Source organism: Cupressus sempervirens, chromosome 11 (assembly GCF_028749045.1).
Source record: "Cupressus sempervirens isolate cs-2001-9-10 chromosome 11, ASM2874904v1, whole genome shotgun sequence".
Classification (NCBI taxonomy): Eukaryota; Viridiplantae; Streptophyta; class Pinopsida; order Cupressales; family Cupressaceae; genus Cupressus; species Cupressus sempervirens.
In genome coordinates, this window is record NC_143128.1 from 572,950,290 (window position 1) to 572,974,783 (window position 24,494).

At 32.3% G+C, this 24,494-nt stretch overlaps 1 pseudogene; it reads right to left on the reverse strand.

Moving 5' to 3' along the window:
* Positions 1–10,261: 10,261 nt before the first annotated feature.
* Positions 10,262–14,812, reverse strand: LOC149530931 (large ribosomal subunit protein uL30y-like; annotated as a pseudogene).
* Positions 14,813–24,494: the final 9,682 nt, after the last annotated feature.

A 24,494-nucleotide genomic window follows, 5' to 3' on the forward strand; every position in this document is an offset into this window, starting at 1 on the left:
CCTTGTTGCTAGGTTGATAATCAATGAAATAAATCCCATTTTAAGTACATTTTTTTTCTTCAAATACGTTCCTTGTACAAAAAAAGATCCTACATACACATATAAAAAATATCATATAAATTAAAATTCTTATTGTTCATATGTGTACACATATACATCAATTGAATAAGTCAATAAATTTGAATTCATAAAAAACATAGATTTATACATGATTCAACTATACTAACCTATGAGAAACATAATTTCATCACTTATTTCATTCTTTGTTAGCTTCTCTCTTTCCATGGTGCAAATAAATAAATAATAGCTAACACCTTCTATGTTTTAGGATTTTACCATGACTGCAAAAGCATTGCCTACACAAAGTATATGTATAAATTCCATGTACATGACTATATATTAAATAAATTAACCAAAATTATGAAACATATACATGTATATACATACATACCAACTCTGATCAATCTTGAAATATGGTTATAATCACTATAAATCAATGGAATATCATCATAGTTTTCATCTTGAGACTCGTTCATATTAATAACATCTAGTGGCACCAAAGTCCATTCACTCACATATCCATGTTCTTGATTAAAGCAATTGTCATAGTTTTGATCAATGCAACTAGGACAAAAACATGAGTATTCTCTAGAGTACAATAACCACACATTACTATATGTACTCATAACTGAATACAAAGATTGTGTCTTCTCTACCCTCTTGCATGCATGCACTAATCTTCTATCGACACCTAAATATATTTAAGGTCCATGCATACATATAAAAAATGAGTTAAACATGTGTACATAATATTTATCACCCAACATATTAAAGATAAATTTGATTTGATTGAAATGGTCATGTTAATTTATACCTAATACCTGCCAAAATACTTTGAATGGTATAACTCGATCTGCTTGTGATAATGTGTTATTTGTATTTGTTGGCATTGTAAAATCTGTTTTGCACCACTCAACCACATCATGAGCATTATTAATGTGATATTATTTATAGTCCATTTGATGCTATCTTGAAGCACATTTTATACAAGCTCGTGCACCATCATACTCACCCTTTCCATGTCCACTCTAAAAAAAACTCCAAATGTGTGGTATATTAAGGAATTGATGATATCTATATAATGCATAAAATGGTCTAGCTTATTTAAATTGTGTTGCACATCCATTTGACCAATCAAAATATTTTTCTATTTTTATGCCTTTATTTTTCAAATCTTTTAAAATAATATTCCACAAAATGTGTGTCATACTCTTTTTCATCACTAATGTAAAAGTAATACTCTTTTTTAATGACTCATTCTTGATCTGTACTTTCCACACCATCTAAATTGATTTGTGCATGTTGATAAGACACTTGAACCATAATAGTAACCTGCTCTATAAAGTAGTATTCTATTTGAAGTTGTTTTTGAGAAAAAAAAGAGTAATTCTTGACAAACTCAACAACAGATAAAATTGTTCCGCATGGGAAAGTCTTGATTAAGTAAAAATAGGTTTTTTAAAGGACCCAAAACCTTTTATAAAGTAGCAAAGAAATTAAAATTGAGAGACCCAGAAGAACTGTGCATCAACACCAAGAGCAAAACAAGCTAAAACAAGTAGCTAAAAACAAGCTAGAAAAGAAAACAAAATAAAAGCAAAAAGACAACACAAAACCAGATATAGGGTCTTTAGTAGATCCACTACCTGATCTCCAATGATATCCATGTTTTCTATAGAGGCCTTCAAGTCATCCATTTCTTTGGCTTTGACACCCTCTGTCTTCTTTGAATTGACCTTGGTTTGCTTGCTACGTCCTTGATCATTTTTCACTTCCTTGGAACCTTGACCTTTCCCTTGTTCAAATTTTTCTAGGAGAGTGCTAATATTATTAGCCACCGTCTTTAAAATAGAGCAATTTTGATTTGCTAGTTTCTTGACCGTCTTCTCCATATTAACCACTCTGTTATCCAGAACATCTATCTTTTTATGGACATCTTTCATTAGTTGATCTAAAGCTCTATTTTTTGCTTTAAGGGGTGGAACACATTTCATTAAATTCTTAACCTCTACAATGCTACCAATCACCTTAGAAAGTTTATCAATATGTTGTCCTAAAGTTCTCTCCCCTCTAGTAGTTTTTCTGAGCTGATCAATTTCTCTAACCATGTCCTGCATCTGCAACTATAAACTACTAATCTCCTTCTTCATCAACCCTAGATTGCCAAAAATCCCTTTCAAAAACCCTTGTTCATCATTTCCCTTGTTATGAGTAAGGTCATCCTCATCCCCACCAACATTGCCTCTTTCATAATCGGTCTCTTCATGCCCTTTAGCATCCATCTTCCCTTGGTGAAGTGCATTTTTTCCTTTTTGCTCCATCCTCTTAATCAAATGTTCATCATCAAAAGGTATGCTTGGGGCCCTGTCCATTTTCTTTCTTGTTTTTAGAGACCTTACTCACAATACCACTTTTCCCTTTCCCCTCTTCCAACTCCTCTTTAGAATCTATATCCACATCTGAATTAGTCTCCTTAATCTTCCTTTTCTTCCTAGATGATCTACTAGGCTCTAGCTTTTTCCTCTTCTTAACCTCAATCTCATCCTCTATGTCTTCATCAAAGCCCTCATCTTATTCACTCCCCTCCATCTCACATTCCATAGTTTTCTTACTGAACTAGGGTTTATCCAATTTTTTATTTTATTTAAGGAGGTTCATAACTAGCACCATTAAACCCTCATGATAGGCATGGTTGCCCTTAGGATAATTCTGAATAGCTAAAATCATTGTACCCAATGATTGCCTAAGGTAGAAGGGAAGATTAAGCTTAACCCTATGCCTAAAATGGTTCACTAGTATAAAGTAGTTACCAAATATCTTAGTAAAGCAGCCATCTAAATTTAAGTATACAATAACAAAGAACATGACAAACCTCCAAGGTTGAGATATAGAACCAAGGCTAAAATAAGAATTACCAATTTTAACCAGTCTATTTCGTTCCTTTTTTGTTTTCACAAATTACTCCACTACCCAATCCCAAAGCTTCATGTCTCTGTAAAAGTTGATCCCCTCTATGTCAAGGCTTGTAGCTTCCACTATGATGTCCTCAGTAACCTCCATTCTTTGATTACCCACCAAAATGCTCCCATCCTTCCATGTTTTAATGAATTGTTGTGTAATTGAAGGGTTACTACCTTTAAGCCTCTCTATAAAACTTGTAAATTTCCCCTGTTCTAGAATATCCCAAATCTCCTTTTTCGAGTCCTTACAACTAGTTGGTTCAACCCTCTTTCTCCTTCCTCAAATTTTCTTAAATTGTTGTAGATTTTTACAATCTTAGGGTACACATTTAGAAAGACAAGCCTGGTGTCGATATTAAGGTAGAGGGAATTGATACATAAACGTGCCCCCAATCCATGTGGCAATGAATAAAAAGTCTCTGCCCATGTAATCATAATCTGTGCCTCCCCAAATATGCCCAAGTAATAATTAATTCTTATAATCTTATTCATCATTAAAAACCCTTTTTGCCTACTTCTCACCTTATTATACTAAATCAAGGATACTCCCTCAAAAGGGATATTATAAACTTGATTCCAAATCAATTTCTCATCACTTTTGCAAGCCATATTCATAGCCCAATCAACAACATGATTAGTTTCTCTACAGTTATGAGTGATTATACAAGTCTGGAAAGAACTAATTAAACAAATGGCCTTACAAATAATATTATGAATTTTCCAAGAAGGATTGTTAACTTTATTGAGACAATTAATAATATTGAGGGAGTCTCCCTCTAGCCAAATCTTGTCCAAATTCATACTTTTGGCATAACTAAGACCATAGAGGGTAGTACTGGCTTTCACCACATGATTCATTTGTTCCCCAATAGATATGGCCATCACACCCAAATTGTCCCTATTCATGTTTCTAATGACAACACCACAACCCACCATCCCTGGGTTGCCCTTCAAGGCCCCATCAAAATTAATCTTACACCGGCCTTGAGGAGGGAAATCCCACCTAGCCAGATCCCTAAGGTTATTCCCATTTTGAGAAACAATTAACCCATCCAAATTCTTTCGAGTGGGAAAGTTTCTCTTAGTATTTGAAAATTTTTTTCTTGCCACTTAGAAAAAAAGCATGTCGTATATATGCTTGAATTAATTTATGAAAATTTGACATAAGTTCTCCAACATGTATCTCTTCCTCTACATATTCCAACCTTGTTGATTCCTTTCCAACTTTTGTTTCCAACTCTATCTACTTATATCTCTTACATTTTACCATCCTCATCATATCAATATCTTCATTTCTCAAAGGAAATTTACTCAAGTTACCAAGCTCCTCTTATGCAATCTATTTCGCCTATTGCACTATCATCTGGTTTGTCACATAAGATTATTGTTATGAAATTACTCATTCATTTAGGAAAAGAATTTTAACAACTACCCCTTTCTTCTATCATCTTTTGAAACCCTTGGTTGTCCAAATCAAACTCAACATGATATCGACAAAAACATGTTTCAAAAGATTTATTTATCTTCACAAAATAGGGCTTCAATATTTCAAACATTGTTTGTCCAATCTTTATGTCAGGATTTAAATTACAAAATGAGAGATACAATTCATTTTGTGTGAGATCCAACCAATGTTTTGCATGTTGCAAATATCCCTTAGGCTCAATCCTCTACTTGATGATATCTCTTCTATTTGGTGAAGGACGAGTATTATCAATCCAAAAATTTAAAAACTAAGTTTTTAATTGTTTCCTTAATCCTATCAGATCGACGAGTTCTACAAATTAGCGTCCAATTGCCTTCTAAAGTATCATCCAAATCATTTCTCCTTTTCAGATAATATAATATTGTCTTTCGACTATATCCAATATGAAATAACAGTAAAGAGATCTGTCTTTTTTGGGACATTTTCTTATTAAAAATAGATGTCAATATCACTCTTCATGCAACAAATTTATTAGCAGATCTAGTTTTTTTTTTAATGAAATGTAAGCCTTCCTTAACACTTTCAAAAATATCTTTTTGTAATTTATAAGTCCTCCTCTTTTTTATACTTGTATCTATACCCAGTAGTTTTAATGGCTTTTTTATATCATCTTTAAGATGTGAAATTGATAATAATTGAGTTTTCTCCATTGTATCAAGATTCTCAAATTGTGCAATTATTTCCTTAAATTTTTTATTAAATTTCCTCTTCGTAGTATGTGTAGGTTGATTAGCATATTCTCTCAATTTTTCCACATCCATTTCAATTAAATGGTCTATGTTTCTATGACTAATATTTCTCTTCAATCTTTCAGCGAGATTAAAATTCTAATTTTTTGTTTCATCTCGAGCTACAAGAAAAATTAAAAAGCATTTTTAAGATACGAGACCTTTTTAGAGGACATATATATGTACATATACATAACTTGAATATTATATATAAATTGTAATAGCTTGATGTACATACTCCTTATTCAATATTCATTGGTTCAACTTCAATTTCCTCTTGTCCAACATTTCCATCATCGAATACTGCACACACGATATGTAACAAATAAAATCAATCAATTTTGTAAGGGGAAATGTCTCTAAAATTAAAATTAAAGTTAAAAAGTTTGTCTAGACCTAGAAATCTAGAGAAAGAATATCCTTGGGAGAGATACATGTTTACCTATTGGAGCTTAGGATGAACCTTCACCAACCTCGGTAAGTTGTCCTAGTTGACTATGTCCTAAATACTCATAATTAAAAAGACCATAATTTAATAAACACTAATCTTAAATATTCTTAATTTAATAAACCCTAATCTTTAGTTAATAGTAACCCTAATTTAATATTAATCATCGGTATTAAATTTGGACCTATTTTTTGATGCTTTTTGGTCAAAAGTTTGACGCTTCCACATCAAAAAATAACATCACTAGAATTGCATCAAAACATAGACGAACTCCATGGTTGTTGATTTATTGATGGGAAACTCCATTGAAAATCATCCCCATCTATGCAAAATGGCAACATCAACCCTAATCTTTAGTTAATAGTAACCCTAATTTATTATTTACCATCAATGGCTCCGATATTAAAAGGGTCCTCCAGCCCCTATTATTCTATTATTTTGGCACAATAAGTGGGGGTATGTAGGGGCTCTGCTACTGGGTATCGATCTGGCTATGATGGTGCAAAGGTATTTGTGATGTCCCCATATTAATATATAGTTTAAATAATAAATAAATGTTTTATATAAAGTAATATTAATAATGATATTAAAATAATAATATTTTTTATAAGGTAATATTACATCCTAATTATATAATAATATCATATCGTGTTATAATAATAATAATCTAATATAATATAGCAATGTACAATATTAATAAATTATTATAATAATATAGTTGATATATTATTAAATTAATATATATTATAATATAAATATTTTGTGATATTAATATAAATAAATAATTATATTATTATTATATAATTATTATATTGAAAAAGGTCATGTTCCCATATTTATAAGATTTATATAATAGTGCGAATAAAATAATAATATAAATTAAATAGAAAATTGATAGCATATTGATTGATATAATCATGTGGTTTTAAATATGATTAATATGATGATAAAAGAATAAATTATAATAATCTAGTATTATTAATAAATAAGATAATAGAGTGAGTAATTATATTCTATAGTTGAAATTATAGAAAGAGAATATACTACGTAATAGTGTGAAGAATAATGATATTGCTAATATTATTAATATAAATATAATATTAATAATTGACACTAATCATATTTAAAGTATATTTGTAAATAATTGTACCTTCATAAATAATATGAATAGGTTTAAATTCTAATGTAATATGAGACGATTCACAAATAATAATTAACTACTAATATATTAATTTAATTATTTAATAATAATAATAATTAATTAATTTATAAAATAATTAACTTTGTATATAAAAGTTACAAATGGATAGAGTTGTGACTTTTACACATGACTCCTCATCCTCAGTATATGATATAAGAAATCATATGAATTGACAAAATAAAAAAAGAGGGAGTAGTATATCCAAAGGGGTAAACTGAGAAAGTAAGGACCAATCATTAGAATGCAATCAAAGCATAATACAATACATTTGATGGTGACTTATATGAATCAGACAGGGAAAGAAACATCCTTGCCAAGGAGGGGAGACTTGGATAATGAATAGTTAACAACATTAAATTTTTTTTATAAATCAGTACCAGCCTTACGTGGAAAATGAGGGATTAATATTTGAGAGTTAAATTTAATGTTCAGATTTTACCATCCATGGAAGATAAACCAAAATCCCCAGGTATTTGTTACAATTCATAAATTGTAATGTAAAACACACAAAAGGAGCCAGGACAGAAACAATAACTATCCTCAGCACATGATAAGGAAAGGACAGAATAAGGGAAGGATATGGTTTGCTACTAGTAGGGAATACCAGCGCGGAGGATAAATACACAGCTATGGAAACAGCATACATATCACATAGTACATACCAAAGATACCAAGGGACAGCAGCAAGAGAATGAGGGAAAAGATAGTCAAAAGGATACAAATAAAAGTAATAGCAGTACATAAACGAATAACCCCCAATAAGGGTCATTACAGTATCCTAGCCCTTCTCTCATATTATTGTAGTGGTGGATAAGCTAGTGGTGTAGCAAGATGTTGTTGTTAGTTTTGTTGTAGGTACTACTACCCTTGCTTTCGAATCAACAGATAGTGATGTTGGTGCTAGGTCTTCTACTGAACCAATCAATGCCTATTTTTAATGCTTCATGGTCGAAAGTTAAATGCTTCCACATTGAAAAATAATATCGTTAGAATTGTGTCAAAATATAAATGGACTCCACGAAAATGATGTAGGAGCATCTTGGGTGTAAGAGAAATCTTGCATCACCCAAAAATATTTGTATTTTAGTCTTTTCTATTTTAATAAGGACTACTAGACAGGGTGGTTACTATTTATGGGAACTTTCTATTTTTAGTAAGTTTGTCATATGAGGTCAGAATGTTCTCATTTTCTATAGGAAGGTTCATTTTAAAGTTGTAAGCCTACCATAAAAATATCATTGCTCAAGCATAAGTATCAGAGAAGTTATTACAGATTTTTGTTGGAAAATTTTGCTAAAAAATCTCCAAGCTCACCGTTGGAGGCCTTAGAGTGCCTAGATGAGGTCCGAAAACTCAATGGAAGGGTGCTAGCACAATCTAGGCCTATAGATCAAGAGCTAGCATTTCCAAAAAGTGGCTATAATAGTCAATAGGAGCAACGGTTCGTGAGTTATGGCCTTCAAAAGTTGGGCTACTAAAATTATTGAAATAATTTGTCTAAAATGTATTTGGTCGACTCTATGTGTATTGTTAGGGTCTATCAGCCCTAGGTATTAAGTTTGAGCATCTAGAACCTTCTTGGGTGGCATACAACTACCTATTTAAGAAAGACTCGAACATTGTCTAGGACAACTCTGGGTGATAGTTTGCAGCTCTGTCTTGCAGATTACTATATTAAAGGCACCCATTTGGGTTACCATATTGTAATTAAGAATTCTGTAATTCTGCATTTGCGACTATAATAAGAAGTCCATATTTTGTTCTCGCATTTTTCTTTGTTTTTGTTATGAGTTTATGGTATTAAGGGGAGCTCCCCGCATCAGACAGTCAATTTATCAACGAGAAAATTCATCAAAAATCATCCCCATCTATGCAAAATGGCGGTGTCAGACTACTAGTTCAAAATGTCAAAATATCGATGGATGCCAGGGAATATTTGACAGGTTTATCATACTGTCAATGGCATGACGTGTCAAAATATCGACGACTATCATAGCTTTTTTTTAAAAAAATCAAATAATCTACACCTGTATCCTTAATGGGTGATGATCTCCCACATAATCAAAATCACAAAATGTCCACAATGATTATAAATTAGCAAGTAGAAGATTTTAATTTTCTTTTATTGGTCTCCTTTTTAGACTACGATGACACAGATAAAAGGATTTAGTAGAAATTAAGTTTGAGAAATAGTATAGTAAATCTCTAGAAAACATAGTTGGCAGATACAAATGCTTAAACACATTAAAAAGTCAATGTTGTTGATAATATTTCAAAAATATATATTTTTGGACTTGATTGCATAAACATTTTTCCATTAACATTTTAGATGACGCACCATTTATCTTCTCACACTATCTAATTTCTACATCAAGATGATGGATCATGGACTAAACTAAAAATTTGATGTGGAAAAAGTTCACTCAAGTCAAGAAAAATATTTTCAAGATATTGTTGTCACTCATTTTTTATGTTGAAAGCATTGGAAAACAACCTCTAGTAATCAATTGTGTATGCATCCAGTTAATTTCATTACATCTTTTGAAGTTCGCAAATTTTTGAAATGGTATTCTTCTAGACATGAACAATCCCTGAATTCTAAAGGAATGGATAATATGAGATTTATATTATGTCATCTTTACAAAACAACTATGTGCCAGTCTCTTTTTATTTGGTAAAGTTTGATTAGTTACAACTAGTTCCTTCATATAATTGTGTGCATCGATTTCATTGTTCTATTTTGAATCAAATGCAAACTCGTCATTTAGCATAAACAATACCAATCATCAATATCTACAAATCCAAAAAGTAAACCATATCTAAAATAGTGAGAATTGCACCCTTGGGGCTTGACATTGGGTTAGAAAACAATACATTGGCCCACATTTTGTCCAAAAGTATCAACTCTGCATACAATTTCACTAATCAAGAAGATATTTGATAAACTACCTAAATATTTATAACTCTATTGTCACATAGAATCAACAATCATAAAATGGTATGCAATCAAAGAATAAAAAACTCATAAAATTATATTTAAATAAAATCTCATAGGTAGGTGTGAACACACTTACAATAAATAAATGTACACTCTTTGGTTTGAAGTCAAAAATTCATTATGCAAAACTCCCCACTAATTGGAAAATTATGCAGATAAAAGCTCACATAACCATTGAAAAAAATAGAACATGCTATGAGCTATGAGCTTCTTTATAAAGTTTATCCTTATTTTGTGCAAAAGATGGAATAATTTACTTTCTAAAAAATTCAAGGAAAAATTGTCTCTCACATTGCAAGATTCTAGTGTTTTAACCATAAACAAATCAAGTAGTACCAACAAGAGACTAATTCAAACTTAAAACTGAAAAATCAATAAAACTAATTCATTCTCCTTATCATCTCATTGATCTCCTATTCACGATTTCCAAGATTTTTGCCTTCAATGTAGTGGTTGTGTTTCTTCTTCAATCCACCTGATGGAGTGCCAAGTTTTAATGGCCACAAAAATTTGTTTGTTTTTGTGAAGTTTGGGCCAACAGTAACAATCTCGTGGATAAGATCTTCAATACAGATTATGCCATATTTACCTAAAATCTGGTCACAAGAAAAAAGATAGAAATAATAAGCATTGGGAAAGCATACTGACTAACACAAAAAGGCATCATGAACACAAGTACCTTTTCAATGATAGAGTTGTTAGTCAAAGGAATCCTCTGCTTATCAACCTTTCCATAACCTCTCCTGTAAATCAACTCTCTTATGCTTTTTAAATTTGGATATCTAGAAAGAATTAAGCAAGAGAATTAAATTAAAATAGACACAAGAATCTATGAAATATGAAAAAATTGATCTACATAATGCTTATATTTGACCAAGAACATACCCAAAGGTCACATATGGTTCAACTGGATGGAACATGTTCATTGTTGATTTGTTCACTTTTAGAAACATGTCATTGAAGATCTAAAATGAAGTGCCATAGCAAGTCAATATCACTAGAATTTTGTATATACAACCAAAAGTGATCATTAACCACTATTTTAAAAACAAAAAGTGCAAAATAGACAGGTCAAGTTGAAAAAGGACTAACCTACATTAGATGCAAAAGTCACAAGATTGTTCTTGTCTTTGGATAGATATCATTAATACTTAATAAGAAAGATAAGAAACTCAATAAACAAAAAAAAAAACTACTTAAACTTATATTAGAATTTGGGGAAAACTAAAAATTTTGTTCCTCTTTATTTAAAATAGAAGAGATGTATATATTATATTAAAATATGGAAAAAAACATCAAGCTCTTTTTTATGAAAAATAGACTAGAGATCTAATATAGTCTAGCAAATCTATCACTATATAAAGACCCAAAAAGTACAAGGTATATAAATACTATAGATTAGCTACTTACCCATGGATATGAATAATGAACAATCACTTAGCTTCTGGCTCAACATAAAAGTCTCCTTTCATTTTTGCCTCTCTCTTTAGTCTAATAACCTCTCATTCCTGATTTTTCTCATAAAGTGCAAGAGAGACTTACTAAGGTACAACCCTCAACACCAAATGGCATGGTGACACATCAATCAAACACCCAACAATTTATTGAAGGATCCACATACCATTGATGACTCATAAATTGATGCAAAACTTGCCAAAAAGAAACTAAGTTACACAATGGTGACACATCACTCACAAATCAAGCAATTTATTACCTGCTCCATATACTCCTTTGAATATTCCTCAACCTTCTTAAATATTAGCTTATGTTTGTAACTTTTTTTATTTTTGCAACTTCCAACTGTCGCTTCTTGTCATTCTACCATTCTTCATTTCTTTTCCTCTTATTAAGAATTGACTCAGACACAAGCTTTTGACTCAGACACAAGAATTAGAAGTACCAAACTTTAACCGCTAAAATTATTTAACTAAAATCAATCACCTGCATCTAACACATCTAATTAACATGAAAGTAAAGGCATGCATGGAAAATAGAAAACACAAGATTTGATCACCCAGAAACCCTCCAAAATGAGAAGGTAAAACTGGGGTGGGATGACACCCACAACTTATCACTACAGCAATATGTAACTTGTCAAGGTTACAAATTTTTACCACCATCAATGGTCTACCTTGTGAAAGGCCTGCCCTGTTAAAGGCTCTACACCCTATTAAAAGTGACCTGTCTAAAGGATTTACAAATATTTGCTTGGAATGTCACCCTGTTAAAGGATTTAACAACCTGTTAAGGATTTATAATATGGTTGTTAAACCAACCTACAATCATAGGATTTTTATTCTCCTAATACAATGGCTAGAAAGTATAATAGAATGTGTTGACCTAATAACTTACAATCTTCAATTGCTGATTTTAGATCCTTGTTCTGTCCAATCTAATCTAATCCTTCTTGATCTAATATAACTCTGTTCAAAGTGTTGATACTTTATTTTGATCAACTTGATTATGCAATGTTGTTCCTCTTCTAAGTCTTTACACCCCTTTAAACTTCACTAGCATTCTCTCCTTGCATTCATGTACCATACTCTCTCTTACACACACTTGAATTATGGGGTTTCAACCTCCTTATAAAGGTTTTGAGACTTAGGGTTAGGTATGAATCTATGATTGAGATTCATCCATCTTTCCTGCTCAAATTTTTCCATTTTTTTGATTGGTTGCATACTGATTGCATGGGGAATGTAATAGATTTGATCTTATCTTTTAGATCCTTTGAGATTCATCTTGAGTCAAATCAAAAATGGTTTACATCTAAGTTTGTGAAGGCACAAACTCTTATGATGATTTTGTGTTACTCTTCACTTACTGATTGTTGATGCTTGACACATATAGAAAGTTTGTCTTGCTCGGCTCCTATAATAACTCTATCTTTCTCGGAACCTATACTTTACTTGGCACATATACTGGCTCGACATCAATTGTCACTTAACACTTGAAACTTGCTCGACACTTGAATAACTCAGCACCTGTTGAACTTCTAGCTCGACGCATATTGTAGCTCGACATCTATATTATACTCAGCATCAACTTAGAAATTTCTTAAGTGTTTTGACACTCAATTGTCAAAACCAATTTGATACCAACATTGGCATGCCACAAAATAGGTCTCTAGCATTTTACTATGATAGGATAAGTTTCACCCTGAATACATGACAATAAACAGGAACAATAAATAGGAAATGGGATCTGGATTAGGTTTCCCATCAAAAATTTAAAAAATAGTTATATGCACCTGTACACATCATCATTTAAGTGTCTCAAGTTCTTCTCTTCACTTATGTTGGGTGAACATAAGTGAAGAACAAAACTTGTGACACTTAAACAAGCATTTCATAACATTATTTGTAAATTTCTCCCAAGTTCTTGTTAGAAGTAATAGTTCACCAATATAACTAAGAGGGAGGGGGGGTGAATCAGTTATATATCAGTCTTAAAAAAATTTTACTTTATTAACCAAAGTAAACAATAATATTAAATAAATGTGCATACACACATACACCAATTATGTTGACTAGGGAAACCCTTGATTAGAGGGAAAACCCTAGTGGAAATGATGCCCATAGAATAATGTACTAATCTAAATATTCCTTGTTATAGGATAGACCTTGTTAGGAGTCTATTATAATTCTTAGTACAAAGAGTCCCTGTTAGGAGACTTTGAATCTCCATTAGGAGATTCCAACCCTGTTAGGAGTTGAAGAAGGCAGTTGAACCCACTATCCAAATAGCTTCAAGATCATATCAATGAACCCACTGTCCAATTGATCTCGGTACTTTTCCTTCTATAATAATAGATGTGGAACACTTTCTTTTCTCTTCCTCTATCTAGTACGTCAGACTTCTTCACCTTCAAATCATGCAAATAGATTTAGAACTCATCAGTAACGCTTAAGGTCACTTACACACATTAGCAGATTACTCTACTCTTCTACTTCACAATTCGCAAGTCTTCTCTACTTCTACATCACAATCATAATCACTAGATCTTGGAAAACATCTTTCCTTTATACCATACTCAATTATTAATCTTTTGAGTTAGCTCCATACACTTAACATTCATTTAAGTTGGCTCAATATGAAATACATATTTAATTAATGTTGTTGGCTCCAGTTGCTTCCAAAATTTCACATGTACAACTTCCATAGCTACACACTTGTTGACATCATCAATTGTTAGTGCACTCCCTCCAGTTAATTGCACAACCCTTCATTCCAAGCACAATATGTTATATTGATCATACAATAGAAACTATTTTCTCAATACTTTGTTTTCCTAGATTCTTAGTAAATCATCAATATCTTTCGTACGCTATCGATTCAAGTTTTGCGCACTCGACCATATGTCGGATACATGCTTTAGTCTATGTTGTTAACTATGCATGGTTATATACACTATGTGATGTCCTCAATACATAAATCTTAGTCTTCTACTCTGTTAGTCTTACTATGTTGTCATCAATGACAAACAAAGGCATAACACTAATCTGTAATGTTTTCTCATAGCATCAACATTCATGCTAACAATCTCTCCCTTTGGCATTGATGGCAACATAGATGAAAAACATCTAGTTCCAAGAGTACCAATAAGTTTTTCTTCATAAGTCAAATCTTGCTTCATGTAAGTCCTTGAACACTACTCCCCCATAGTGCAAGTTCTTTCTAATGTGTTTCATATCACTTCTCTCTCATTCTAATGTTTTTCAATCACTCCCCCTCCCCCATTGACATCAATGTCAAAGGTAGTACAAGAATAGAACATATAACAATATATTAGCACGACCACAATCTGGTCTATTACTTTACAATCTTTGCATATAAATGAATAACACAAGTATCTAAAGATATTGTTGTGTACTAATTACTTATTACTAAGAGTCCTTAACTAACTCTATTCATTACAGATACTCCCCCATTGAGGAAGCATCAACATTCAGTCTAGTCTAACAATGGTGTTGTGTACCTTGGACTGATGCACCTCTGCATCTTTTACTCTGAGCTAGGTAGGGGCATAACCCCAAGCATACCTCTCAGGTACTCAAATGTATCCTTTGGTAAGGACTTTGTGAAAATGTCTGCAATCTATTCCTTAGTACTGATGTATTCCAATTTGATTTCTTTCTCTACAACTTTTTCTTTTAGTACATGATATTTTATAGCAATGTGCTTAGTCTTAGAATGCAAAATAGAATTCTTAGACATGTTGACTGTACTTGTGTTATCACAATAAATGATAACAGGTTCTGTGAATGTGATTCCAATATCCTTCATCATCTGCTTCATCCATATGATTTGATTACAATTTTTTGCTGCTACAACATACTCCGCCTCTGTAGTACTTTGTGAGGTACAATCTTGCTTCTTACTAAGCCAAGAAACTAATCTTCCTCCAAGGAAAAATGCTCCTCCACTAGTGCTTTTACTATCATCCCTGTCTCCTACCCAATCAGCATCTGTATAGGTGCAAAGAGTAAAGTTACTATTTTTGTCATACCAAATGCCATAATCTAATGTTCCTTTCAAATATCTAAATATTCTTTTCACTATTGCATAGTGATATTCCTTAGGATCAACTTGAAATCTTGCCATAATTCCCACTGCATTGACTATATCTGGTCTAGTATGAGTCAAATACTATAATCCTCCAATCATAGATCTATACTTCTTTTGTTCAACAATAGGTTTCTCATCCTTGCTAGATAATTTATGACCAGTTACCATAGGAGTTCCAACAGGTTTACAACTTTCTAAACAAAATCTTTTTAGTAAATCCTTTAAATACTTGGTTTGAGAGATAAAGATACCTTCTTTGTTTTGAACAATATGTAATCTCAAGAAAAATTTCATTTCACCTATCATGCTCATTTCAAAATCATTCTTCATGTCCTTTGAGAATTTGTTATTGGTTTCATCATTTCCACCAAAAATGATGTCATCAAAAAATACAATGATTATTAGCAAGCCATCTTCTATTTTCTTTAAATACAAGTTACCATCTACTATTCCTTTAGTAAATCCAAGCTTTGCTAAGTATTTGTCCAACCTTGCATACCAGGTTCTTGGTGCTTGTTTTAATCCATACAATTCTTTCTCTAGTCTGTAAACCATATCCTTTTCTTCTATTAAAGGAAAACTCTCTAGTTGCTCAATGTAGACCTCTTCTTCAAAGTTCTCCATTTAAGAATGTTGAATTAACATCCATCTGATATAACTTAAAATTCTTGTTTGTTGCATATGCTAGGAACATTCTGATTACTTCCATTCTTTCTATAGGTGCATATGTCTCATCATAATCAATTCCTTCTTGCTAAGAATAACCTTTGCATACAAGTCTTGCTTTGTTTCTTATCACTTCTCCTTGTTCATTCATTTTATTTCTGAATACCCATTTCGTGCCAATGGCTTTTTTGTCCTTTGGTCTAGGAACCAATTCCCATGTGTCATTCTTGATTATCTATTGGAGTTCTTCCTCCATTGCATTTATCTAGTGATCATCTTTGATTGCTTCATCTGCACTTCTTGGTTCTACTTGAGATATTAGACATAGTTCTTCATCAATTCTGCTTCTTGTCATTACTCCTTTTTCTTTACTCCCTATTATCTAATCCACAGGATGATTTCTTATCAAGTTCTTATTTGGGGTAGGAACTTTTCTGCTTCAATTCTTATTTTAGGTACTACACTTTATTCTTCTCTCACATCTTCAATTTGCACATTATTCTACAAGTCATTGTTAGTCTTGAAAAGTAACTCGTTACTTTGGTTAGCCTTTCCAAAGTAATCATCTCCATTAGAGTTATAGTCCATTATCTTTTCCTTGGTACTAAACTTTTTATCAAATTTAACATTTGCACACTCTACTATAGTTTTTGTTCTATAGTTGAAACATCTATAAGCTTTACTTTTCAATGAATAACCAAGAAATATACCTTCATCGCTTCTTGGATCAAATTTACCAATATCATCATCTCTTCTGATGTAACATTTTCTTCCAAATATCCTGAAGTACTTGATTGATGGTGAGTGACCAAACCATAGTTCATAGGGTGTTTTCTCCATACCCTTCCTAATCTACACTCTGTTCAATGTGTATATTGTTGTATTGACTACTTCTCTCCAAAAGGTCTTTGGTACATCTTTCTCAAATAACATAGCTCTTGTTGATTCAACAATTGATTTGTTTCTTCTTTCAGCAATCTCATTCTGCTCAAGTGTATGGGGTGAGGATAGTTGTCTCCCAATACCATGTTCTTCATAATAGATATTGAATTCTCTAGAGGTGAATTCTCCTCCTTTGTCTGATCTTAAGCTTTTGATCTTGACTCTAGATTCATTTTCAACCTTGTTCTTAAATATCCTAAATTTCTCAAATGCTTCTGATTTTTCTTTAAGAAAGGCTACCCACATCATTCTAGTGAAATCATCAACAAAAATCATAAAGTATCTTTCTCCATAGAATCCTCTTGTTCTTGCAAGATCACTCAGATCTGTATGTACCAGTTCTAGAATATGTGTAGTACAAAATTGTTTGCTAGGAAATGAGACTCTTTTTTGCTTAGCCAAAATGCATTCCTTACAAATAGTGTCAGTGGGCTTAGAGATTTTGAGAAAATCTCTCACGGCAAGTGTATTACTAGCCCTCACAATGTTATCAAAGTTAATGTGACAAAATTTTCTGTGCCATAACCAACTATTGTCAATCTTTGCTACTAAACATGTTATTTTAGTGGAATTTAACTGAAATACATTAGCTCTGGTTTTTGTGCTAGTACCAAGTAGTTTTCCTTCCTTATTCTTGATAATGCACGTATCATTACCAAACTGCAGCTAATAGCCTTTGTCCATAAGTTGTCCAACACTCAACAAGTTATGCTTAAGTCCATCAACAAAATAAGCATCATCAATATATGTTTTTCCATCAAGTTGTTATAGATCCAATTCTTATAATATGACAGGCTGCATTGTTCCCTACTCTGACAATTCCTCTATCATGGCTTCTAAATTTGATAAACTTGCTCATATCACTAGTCATGTGATGTGGAAAACCACTATCAATGATCCAATCCTTCCTTTCAACTTGTGAAATCAGCACACTTTCCTTTCTGATTTCTTTGTCAAGATCATCCTCTTTTATAGCTACAAATCCTAATTCATCTTCGCTTTTTCTTTGATTAGATCCTTCTTCATCTTCTTCTTCATGAGCATATAAACAATTTCTAGATCTTCTAGATTTGAATCTACCCTTAAACTTCCTTTCTCTTTTAGTAAACTTAGATGTATAATGACTATATTCATTACAAGTCCAACGTTTAAAGATATTCTTACCATCCTTTTCTCTTTCCACAAGAAGAGCCACTCCTTCTTGGATCTTTTCTTCAATGGATTTGTTGTTTCTAGCAATGTCTCCCTGTGTTTTTGTGCTCCTTACTAAACCAAGTTTGATGTTTAATGCACTAAATGTTGTCTCAACTTTTCTCAATTCTCCAGATTGTTTCAGATCAAATTCTGCAGCTTCCAAGCTACCAAGAAATGTCTCTTTGGTGAAGTTAGTAGTGCAAGGTTCATCAGTTGAATCATTTGTGCCATTGCCTTGAAAGGTGGTGTCAGACTTTTCAAGATCTTCCATATCACTTCATCATCATATTTCTTTCCATCAAGAGATATGATTCTTGCAACAATCTTAGATATTCTTCCAACATAGCTTCTTACATATTCATCTTCCATCATTCTAGCATCTTGAAATGCATAATACAATTTTTGCAATCTAACTCTTTTTGCATGTGTATCACCTTCATAATTAGCTTCTAAAGTTTTCTAAATTTCATGAGATGTTTTAAGTATTTTTACCTGACTATACTCACTTTCAGGTAATGTTGACAGTATTGCTTCTCTTTCCCTTATATTGCACATAAATACTTCTCTCTGTTCTTCAATGCAAGTTTCAAGATTGTCTTCTTCTACAGTGTTTTTGGATGTCTTGGTCACAAGCCAATATCCTGGTCCCATGCACAAGAGATGAGTCTTCATTCTATCCTTCCAACTATCATAGTTTGTGCCATCAAATCTAGTACTTTCCTTTCTAAACATATTTGTTATGGATCTTCCCAAAGTTGTTAGACTTTCTTTCAAGGACCTGAGGTTCTGATACCAATTGCTAAAAGTAATAGTTCACCAATATAACTAAGAGGGGAGAGTGAATCAATTATATATTAGTCTTAAACAATTCTTACTTTATCAAACAAAGTAAATAGCAATCATAAAGAAATGTGCATACACACATACACCAGATATGTTGACTAGGGAAACCCTTGATCAAAGAGAAAACCCTGGTGGGAATGATGCCCATAGAATAATGTACTAATTTGAATATTCCTTGTTAGATGATAGACCCTATTAGGAGTTTGTTACAATGGTTAGTACAAATAGTCCTTGTTACCAGACTTTGAATCCCTATTAGGAGTTGAAGAAGGTAGTTGAACCCACTATCCAAATAACTTCAGGATCATATCAACGAACCCATTGTCCAATTGATCTCGGTACTATTCCTTCCAAAATAATAGATGTGGAACAATTTATTTTCTCTTCCTCTGTCTAGTATGTCATACTTCTTCACCTTTAGATCATGCAAATAGATCTGGAACTCATCAGTAACCCTTAAGTTCACTTACACACATTAGCAGATTACTCTGCTCTTCTACTTCACAATTCGCAAGTTTTCTCTACTTCTACATCACAATCATAATCACTAGTTCTTGGAAAACATCTTTCCTTTATACCATACTCAATTATTAATCTTTTGAGTCAATTCCATACACTTAACATTCATTTGAGTTGGCTCAATATGAAATACCTATTTAATTAATGTTGCCAACTCCAGTTGCTTCCATACTTTCACAAGTGTGACTTTTGTACCTGCGCACTTGCTAATGTCATTAGTTGTTAGTGCACTCCCTCTAGTTAACTGCGCAACCCTTCATTTCATGCGCAACCCTTCATTTCATGCACAATATTTTATATTGATCATACAATAGAAACTATTTTCGCAATACTCTATTTTCCTACGATTCTCAGTAAATCATCAATATCTTTTGTACACTATCGATTCAAGTTCTGCTCACTTGACCATATGTTAGATACATGCTTTAGTCTATGTTGTTAATTTCACATGGGAAGATATGCAATGTGATGTCCTCAATACATAAATTTTAGTTTGTTGCTCTGTCAATCTTACTATGTTGTCATCAATGATAAACAAAGTCATAACACTGATCTACAATGTTTTCTCATAGCATCAACATTCATGCTAACAGTTCTAGTTCATGTTGTGTCTGAAGTTCATTTCATAACATTATTTCTTAAGTCCTAACTTTGAGGTTGCTGGCTCTTCTCCCTAAAATTATTTATGCCCAACAAATAGGTTTTGTTATTAGAAGAAAAATTTGGGATTCAACATCACTGTCCATGAGAATATCCACTCACTGGAAGTTTAAAATAAACAAGGTTTTTTAATGAAATTTGGATCTGTTAAAATATTATGATAGATTTAATTGGGGATTTTTGTGCAATGTTTTAAAGGTTTTTGGTTTCAGTAGGAAATTCATTAAATTATTTTTTCTACTTCGTCTACTATTGTGTTGGTGAATGGCATGTCTTCTAATTTCCTCAAAGCTTCATGTAGTATCAAAAAATGTGACACCATTTCTTCTAATTTCTTCAAAGCTTCATGCCCTTGGTGATGGAAGAAATATTTTTTATGGGGTCTCAGGCTTGAAGGCTTAGAAGCCCAAACAGTGTTATTACACCCATATCTTGCATCAAAAGTAGAATTCAAAACAAAATAATATAGGGGAGGGTATGACAATAGCATTATTAATGTATTAAGTTTTATGGATCACTCGGTGGATATGATGTTTAATCTCCATTCTCATTTAATTTCTTTCTAATACAAATACAAATATGTGAGAATCATGTGTTTAAGAAACTAAGTGTTTTCTTTAAACTCACTAAATATTTCTTGCAAGATGAATTACTATTAGCGATTGCATGGCTTCATAGAGAAACTGTGGATTAGAACTACTCCAATTACTTGATAGTTAAATGCAGATTATATGGGAAGAATGAGATAGAGCATGGTGGAGTTATCTTGGGATGTTAAATATGAAGGGGGTAAAAGTTCTTGCTTCCATGGTCCATAAGGGTGCAAGCCATCCAAATTGCTAATATGGGACAGTTTTTAGACAATTATGTTCATCATATGATTTAAATTCACTTGCTATCAAAAATATCTCCTACTAAACGATTTAAATTTTAACACCTAAAGATATTTTGTATGCAGGAATAATGTTGAAGAAAAATGGTGTAGCATTGTTACTTACTTTTTAGCAGTCAACAATATATTTATCATGCTTCCAATATCAAAAGTCAACAGTATACAACTAATATTAAAAAAAAAAGAAAAAAAGAAAAGTATCCATACCCTAGTTGTCAAATTTGTCCTACCAACATTTGGAGGAAATTGCAATGCAACACTTGTTTGTGTACACCAACATGCATCCTTTATAATTCAAGATAGATTACAAGTCTTTCTAAAATTAACCACACACACAAATATTTACATACAAAAATGCAAAATCATTTTGACTCGTAACATAAGCAATAAAATAGCTTAAATATTTAGGATGGAAGGATTTAGGATCTCCAACATTTTTATAATTTTTCTTCTTATTCTCGCAAACAATTTTTTGATGACACTATCCTTTTGATGAGTTTACTATGTCTTCTCATTGCTTGGGATGCTCTATCTGAAAACCCTTACCTTCAAGATAAGCCTTACAACAAGATAAGCCACCCAAATATAGGTATGAAAACCCTTACCTTCAATAGTGTTGTAAAAATCTTCGTGAAGCCTCCCTCTTGCCCGCACTTTGCCCCGTGAATAAATGAAGTTTAAATTTTTATTTTTTATTTTGTTTGTATCCCCAAAAACATTGAAATTTTGATGATAAACTTAACTATCATCAAAATTTCAATGTTATCGGAGTTATATTTTTAAAAAAAATGAATTTGACAAGCCATCTTTGCCTGCCATCAAAAAATTTGGTCAAAAATGACCCCCAAATGTACTAGTGCTCATTCCTAATTGAATAAACCCTAATCTTAACTATATAAAACTCTATCTAGAATAAGATTGTACACTATAAATAAAAAACACACACAAAAAAAGATTGTACATATATACCTATCTTATAGTATCTTACTGAAGTTTTTCGATGATTCTCATCTTCTTGTTCCTCTATTTTTTTCATGCATACTTATTTTTCTATTTTTCCTTTATTTCCCATCTCAAATTCCTCTTTAAAATTTTGATAACAAATAAGCCAAAAATATTTCCTCCTTCCCAATTCAAATGCAAATTATTTGATATGGTTTGATTCTAAAATGAAATTATTGAAGAATTATTTATATGGAAATTTTTATTTTTTCAAAAAAAAAAAAAAAAAAAAAAACCATATAGGGTCGATAATAGTTTCGATCAAAACTAGCTTGGTAGTTTCAATCGAAACTAGCTTGGTAGATTCAATTGAAACTACCTTTGTGATTTGGTAGTTTTGATATTAGAGTAAAGTGTTAATTTAATTTAATTTATTAAATTCCCTTTACTCCCTTCTTCAGAGTTCACTTCACGCCTTTACATTTCTATTTAATAATTAATTAGTAATTATTAAATGTAATTTATCCCTTTAGGGTTAGGTTAACTTGCATTGCAAGTTTCCTAAAATGGTAACTTGCATTGCAAGTTTCCTAACTTGGTAACTTACATTGAAAGTTTCCTAAAGTGGTAACTTGCATTGTAAGTCTCCTAAAGTGGTAACTTGCATTGTAAGTCTCCTAAAGTATTTGGTTGATTTCCTTTATAAGGAGCTCACTCCTTGTATATTGTAACAACAACAACAACTCTTTTTCATTTGTTCCTCTCTCAAATACAATTTTCATCTTGAGAGCCACTCTTCTCTTCTTTGCTTCATTCTTCCTTATGACAAGTTTATTTGCTTGCAAGTGCTTCTTATGGCTTCTGTGAAGTTGGGTTTCACATCTATTTTGCACACCAAATCCTACATGGTATCAGAGCTTTTCCTACAGCTTCCTATTCTTGTTTGAAGGTTTTCTTTGAAGCTAGGTTTGAAGGGTTTCCCTTTTGTTGGGATCTGAAGAGGTCCACTCTACCATGTGGCTGCCACATGGTAGTACCTTTTGCTGCATCATCCCTCCTACATGTACTTTAGGCTCTTATTAAGCAGTGTTCAATTTTTTGGTTGTAACGTGAGCATACAGACTCCATTTTTGGAAAAAGAGATATCACCGGAAAGATGGTTTTGAGCTTGTTCTGATGGTGTAGGTTTTTTGGGATTTTTATGAAGTTTGGTTAACTTTTTTGGTAGTCAAAGCCAAGGGTTCTATTTTACACTTTGGAGGGCATATCTTGAGCATCCAAAATTTGTTTCTCAAAAATCTTATATCGCTAGAAAGCTCATTCAGTTCTCTTTCCAGCACTGTTGGTTTTTCTTCTAGATTTTGCCCCAATCTCTTTCTACTCATTTTTTTTTATTGCAGTATGGTGCATATCTTGGTTGTTTGATTGTTTGATCTCTCTGCCCTTTTTGATCTTTGATGATATCATTTGTAAGCATGTTTATGCAAACAAACTCAAATAAAGTGCCACTCTATTACATTTTGGGATCTTGCACATCTTTGTGTCTTGTTCTACTTGCAGTATATTATAAAGTGCCTTGGGGGTTTCATGTTGGCCATTTTTTGCCATCTCCCTTTGTCAAGTGAGTGTTCCTTCCACGATATTAACCTCATGATGTGTTGATGACACATGCCTTTATAGGTGTTTGTACTTCTTATGCACTTTCAATGTTCTTGGTTCCTCTTTTCTGTAGGAGATATTGGCCCACTTTCTCAGTTACCTAGCACCTCACTTTTATCAGTATTAGGGGGTTTAACTGTTGGTTCTTATCCTTCCTTGGTTCGATGGAGTGAACCATATATGTATTATTTTTTCCTAGGTACTAAGTGGATGTAGTGACTAGGTATTTATGCATTTCGGTGAGATAGAACACTTACCATGTAAACACTCTTAATTTTCTATTCCTATTTTGGATGCAACTTTCCATGTTTGATTGATTAGCTCTTCAGGCTTTGGTTTTATGCCATATGTATCTTTGAGTAGTGCCATCAGAAAATACTCATTCAGATTATAGTCTTCTCTACCTAATAAAGTTTCATTTCCATGGAGGTTCTTAACATTAGCAGTAATTTTGACAATTGTTTGTAGCTTCATCGTGCTTCAATGATGTTCTTCAAGATCAACATTGTTTCTATTTTTTGGAACAATCTTTTTTTCAACTATCTCTTTTTGGACTAGAGTTTTTCCCATTAGGTTTTCTCTATTTCTCCTCTTTGTAGAGATTTGGTTGTGATTGGGTATCTAATTAGGCCTTGTTGCTAGAACCCTAGTTTGGATTGTAGTTGCCTTGTTTTTTTTCATTGTTTGTAGTTGTATGTTGCTCATCTTAAGGGGGTGTTAGAGTAAAG